This window comes from Branchiostoma floridae, chromosome 15, assembly GCF_000003815.2.
Source record: "Branchiostoma floridae strain S238N-H82 chromosome 15, Bfl_VNyyK, whole genome shotgun sequence".
In the NCBI taxonomy this organism is placed as follows: Eukaryota; Metazoa; Chordata; class Leptocardii; order Amphioxiformes; family Branchiostomatidae; genus Branchiostoma; species Branchiostoma floridae.
Genome location: NC_049993.1, coordinates 3777571 through 3783214, shown reverse-complemented (window position 1 = coordinate 3783214; position 5644 = coordinate 3777571). Strand labels below are relative to the sequence as shown.

Here is a 5644-nt window from a genome sequence, read left to right as displayed (position 1 = left end):
TTTTGTTCCCTTTTTTCGGCTTCAAAACACAAAAATTAAGCCTTTCTTTTTATCAAAATGCAGCCTTCATGACTTGGTATTTGCATTTTTAAGAAACTTTCTTAAAAAAATCACAACTAGATGAGGATATATACTCAAACAAATCAATAATAATCCAGCCTAACCGAGGATATATAATGAATTAGAGTTTTGTCCAGCAGCTTGGAGGATATATACTCCGGCTGGAGGACGATATATACTCTGATAGAGTATAAATACTCTGCATAAAGGAGGATGGATACTCTGTCCGAAAGAGTATTTATACTCTGCCTGAAGGAGTATTTATACTCTGCCTGATAGGGTAGAGTATTTATACTCTGATGAAGATGAATACTCTGCATAAAGGAGGACGGACCATGTGCCTGAAAGAGTATTTATACTCTGCCTGATAGAGGATGAATACTCTACATGAAGGAGAATGGTCCCTCTGCCTGAAGGAGTATTTATACTCTGCCTGATAGGGAAGAGTATTTATACTCTGATAGAGGATGAATACTCTGCACAAAGGAGGATGGACCCTGTGCCTAAAAAGAGTATTTATACTCTTCCTGATAGAGGAACATGAAGGAGAATGGTCCCTCTGCCTGAAGGAGTATTTATACTCAGTTTCTGCTTGAAAGAGTATTTATACGTTGCCTTAAAATCTCAGTAGTAGTCAGGGTGTTTTTTTTTCTGAAAGTCTATTATTACACAATCACCAGTGATTTGATTATGATGTTCAATTTTGCGCGACACCTTTCACAAGGTAGGCGTATTCCTTTCAAACATATACATACATGACATATACATGACGTATAGAAAGCAGCTAATGTATATTTTACTCATCTAGGTAATATGAAGGGATGATAATTTTCGTAGATGCTATCAGTAAATACATGATCAATTGATAAGCTATCAAAAGCGGCTGGAAGAGGAGAAATGGGCCAAATAGACGTATTAGTATCATGTCAGAGGAGTTAGTCCGCTTAATGAGCAAACTGTACTCCTACAACGGACAAACCCCTCTGGTATGTTATCTGTCTATTTGAACGATTTCTTTTCTTTCCAACCGCTCCAGGAATAAAGGCCGATCAAAGGAAACGTAAACAAGTTCATGTTAGGCTAACACATTAAGCTAATCTTTACAGTTAAAGCTGTGTTCTGCATACAAGGTACGCTCTCAATTCTAGCTTCATCTTGCAGCTGCTTCTTCCCTCAGCACGAGCGAAACTAGACCATCCTCGCTCACTACCTCCCTTCGTCCATTCAATCCGTTGTTATTCTCTGAGCAGCAACCTGTAGCCAATGAATGAATGAAAAATGAAATCTCACCCCACATATTAAGCCTACGGTTTGAGAGAAAATATTGCTTTATCTTCAGTGCTATAGTAGAGAAAGACACTTGAATGCATGCATTGCATGTTTTATAGTATCACATAAATACATACAACAGTGTACAAGAAGAGCTCAAATTCATGTAGTGACTGCTGAGGACAACAATCACAAATGCATATTCGACAAACCGATATAAGAAATGGAGCAGGTTGGAGACATGTTCCTTAGAAACATTCGATATAAACAGTCTAAAGGAACAGCCATTTATCTTAATCTGCTCAGAAAGAAAAATAGGAATTTGTTACATAAATGTAGGTGTCCAAAATCAAAGTGATTTCAATTTTTCTCTGCCCCCTATCAATCAAGTCTATCCGTCATTTTATTAACAGTGGTCTAGGTGGACATATGTTACCTATTTCTTCCATTAGACAGCTTTCCAGACGTCCGTCGCTGACTCGAAGCGATCCGAAGATGTCTCCTAGGGGACCTGAATAAGTTTGTGGTGAGAACGCGGATACAGTAAGTCTATAACATCCGTGGCGCTCCTAACAATGTTTGTTGATAGCAAGTCACCAACTTTGTTAACCCCTATGGCACCATTACACCATGCGATTTGAAACAAACCTACAATTGCTTAACAAACGAGCAGGAAACGGACATTTCAAATGTAATTCAGTGTTGACCGTTGACCCTAACGAGTGACCACTAGTAGGAATAATGATTTAGCAGGACACCTGAAGAAAATTCTATGTCATCAGCTCACTATAGCTCACTTGACACTTTAAGCTGAATAAGTCTTTGAAATCAGTCTTTTTTTAAACTGTAGGGATTACCCTTACGCCTAAATGATTGAGAAATAAATAAGAAATTCTGAAAAAAAGCTACATAAGGGACCCTAATTGAAGTAATCTGTAACATATGACACAACACAAAGGTAATGACAACAATCTCATGAAAAAGACAAAAGCTCAACACGCAAATAAAACAAATGTGCCACTGTTTTGGCTCTACACACTACCCCCTAATCTAGTGAACCAACATTCCCAAACAATTGGAAAACTTCAAAACATTACAAGGCACATTAGCCGAGAATAGGCGACAAAGAAAATAGATTTTGATTCCAAAATTGAAACCCATTCAACGTAACACTGCGATAGATCTGCCTTTTAATTAAAACTAGAGATAAATATGTGTAGTCACATATGCACACAGGGTCGCTTTTAAGTGTAATTTGTGCCAGGTGAAATTGTAGCTAGGCAATGTTAAAAAGCAGGTGTGAACATATATATACAGCCCTTGTAGTTAGAGGTCAAAGTGTGGGTGGGACAAGGGGGTGAGGCAGTTGGAAATGGTCTGTCCCAACCTGAACGCTCCATCCTTCTGCAGGAAGAAATGGACTGTCCCCACCTGAATAGACCCCCCAGAAATAAGAAATGGACTAGCCCAACCTGAATAACCCCTACTTCAGCAAGTTCTAAGTACTTGAGACACACGTACACACGAGGTACATTGTACGAGGGACGCTCGACCAAACAGTGCACGTAATACAGCTTGCCGTCCGTTTATTTTTATTACCTACATAAGTTATGGAGATGATCGTCAAAATTTGCATTATCAACATCTTGCTACATTCCTCTTTACTTAAGGAACATACTGTATGAATATCGAAAGTGTAACAGCTTTTTGTAATTTTGAAATTGATATGCAAATTATTACCTCATTTGCATAAATTTAACATCTCATGGTAATCTTGATAACAATTATATTGGACGAAAAGATTAAACACCTATCATTTAACAGTAATGTTTAATTAGTAGTTTTCATTGGAAGTTATGATAATGAGCTCCCTCAGAGATACACTATATAGGAATTATAGCAATTATCTATTCAAATAAAATAACAACATATATTCCGTCAAATCAGAAAAATAACTCATATTCGTCCTTACGTATTGATAGAGAGGAGCTCCGGTGTAATTTTTCCGACCACTACTATATCTACGTGACTCAACCTCTGCTTGGAGAGTAACCCAGGCTAACAACACCACCGCTGGACTCCTAGCTCCACATGCCGGTAGCTCATTTGGCCCAGCGGGGTGCGAACTGCTAAGTACCACTGAAGTGACACACGACTTCCAAACAGATCTGTCTCGTCATTAGCCTCCATAGCGGGCCTTCTGGGTCTTTTTGTCTTTGGGCTCATAAAACACTTCTGCTGCATATTTGTATCTTTGTTATTCTCTATCTTATTGCAATAAAAGCAGGCTTTGAATCCAGTATATCATCACAAACATTTATTCTATCGGACACAAAGACTATCGATCTAGTAAGTTACAGTACTTACACACATTTAGCCCCTTAGCCTTTAGTTAGTGAACCACCCCTGGTTGGAACCCTTCCTATCATCAACGGAACTCCCCCTTGACTGTTGCGTATGGTATGGTATGAAGCCTGGTATGAAGGTAACGCCTCCTTTCATGATGTCACGAGCTACGTTACTTCTGCCCCGGTGACCGATCACTGGTATTCTCTTTGGCACTTCAAAGTCATGCAAAGCTAACTGGTCACCAGAAAAAAACCGGTCTACTGCATACCAAACTCATATAGAGTGAGACCAACATCATGTAAATGTCCGCTGTGCTCCGACATGAAAGCGGACATGGCCAAATACTGAACTAGTGGAATTGTGGGAAAGCTTGGCTTGTTTACACCAGGCGATAATCTTTCAATTTCTTGGCAGGCGAAACGGAGAGGGTAATCCACGTGACCCGATGCTGGTACCACAGCAAAGTCCCTCGAGCTCCGTACATGCTCGCGCTCAACTTGATTGCACCACCAGTCCAAATTTCAAGTAACTTGCTATGTGTTTGAATCTTGATATATATATATCCGAACGACGAGGCTTTAAAAGAAAACTGTATCCTTGAGAGTCGCCCGGAACAACTTATAATTGTGCTGGGACTATCGCATCCTTCCAAACAGCTAAGCTTTGACTGTATCTGTTACCAAAACACTTCCAGATGCCCGCGCACATAATAACTGTCATATGAAGTCAGAAATTCAGGTCAAGATTCGACAAGTAAATGGAATCACAACCGCACTCTACAACTAGAAAGTGTTAGAAAACCCACAAAGGCAAACAGTGACAATCAACTGATGAGAGACCGTCCAAACTTGGAACTCAGAAGTCCTACCTGCCTTGTAACGATCTACACTACCCAACTCGACCCCCCCCCCCCTTCTCCAGCTTAACAACATATCGTCTCCCCAAAGAACATGTCCATAAGTTTTATATACATCAAGAGGATCACTGTATAATTTCAGAAAGGAGTTCTACATACCAAAGAACATTGTGGAGCTGTCCATTCAGAAGCAGGCGTGTATCGCTGGAAATGTCTTTTCCCATGAAGATAAGGCGCCATCGCGCCTGCTGACCGTTGATCAAATGTTCTCCATATTTGTTACAGCAGGGTTTGTCCGCTCAAGGTACGCCCTCGTCTCTCCGTTGCCAGGATGCAATTTTGGCACGAAGATACTGCAGTAGGCCACGAAATAAGTTGAACTCGAATCAACATAACTCTTTTATCTGTGAGAAAGGATATGGACCCCATGGCTTGACCTGTAGCTTATCTGCACTGTTGATCACTGTTTCACCGTACCAGTTCGGCCCCCTAGCCCCCTAGCCTGTTGATGACCCCGGCCCGCCAGATGTTGGCCCGCCCGCCGCCGTGTCACACTGAAAGGTGACCCAGGCTTGTCTTACAAGACCCTATTCTTCAAGCAGATGTTGGGTTAGTGAGGAGGAAAAGCGCTGGTCGGGATTTCGGAGACAGCGGCTACTGCTATACTCCGACCCGATCCCCGATTGGATATTATGTGTGAAGCGTTTCTGCAGGTTTCTGTTTGCCCGGTGTTTGTTTTTCCGACAGGTGAATGTTCAATTCTACAGTTAAGCCTACCCGAATAAACTCTACTCTACGCTACACATATAAGACATATAAAGTACTAGTAAATAGGAGAAGGTGAGGACGGAAACAGATTGAAGCGTCGGAGGAAAACATAGGCATTACCTTATTGTTACAGCACGGTTGATATCTATTATCAAATGTCATGGTCAAGCCCTGTACGTGTATTTTTACTTGTTGACATGTGTACACTTTACACATTTCCAAACGTACACATCTGAACTGTACCCATTACTAAATAGCATCTGTTGCAGTTAAACGACCTTAGATGTTAGAACTCACGTTGAAAAATTACATATAAACAAAAAAATACAAAATAAAAATGAA

At 40.6% G+C, this 5644-nt stretch overlaps 1 long non-coding RNA gene across 1 annotated transcript; it reads right to left on the bottom strand.

The window, feature by feature from the left end:
• Positions 1-1111: 1111 nt before the first annotated feature.
• Positions 1112-4740, bottom strand: LOC118432351. Its single transcript, XR_004833061.1, has 3 exons — positions 4694-4740; positions 1766-1840; positions 1112-1314 (listed from the first exon to the last, which is right to left on the bottom strand). It is a non-coding gene; the product is annotated as an uncharacterized LOC118432351 (long non-coding RNA).
• Positions 4741-5644: the final 904 nt, after the last annotated feature.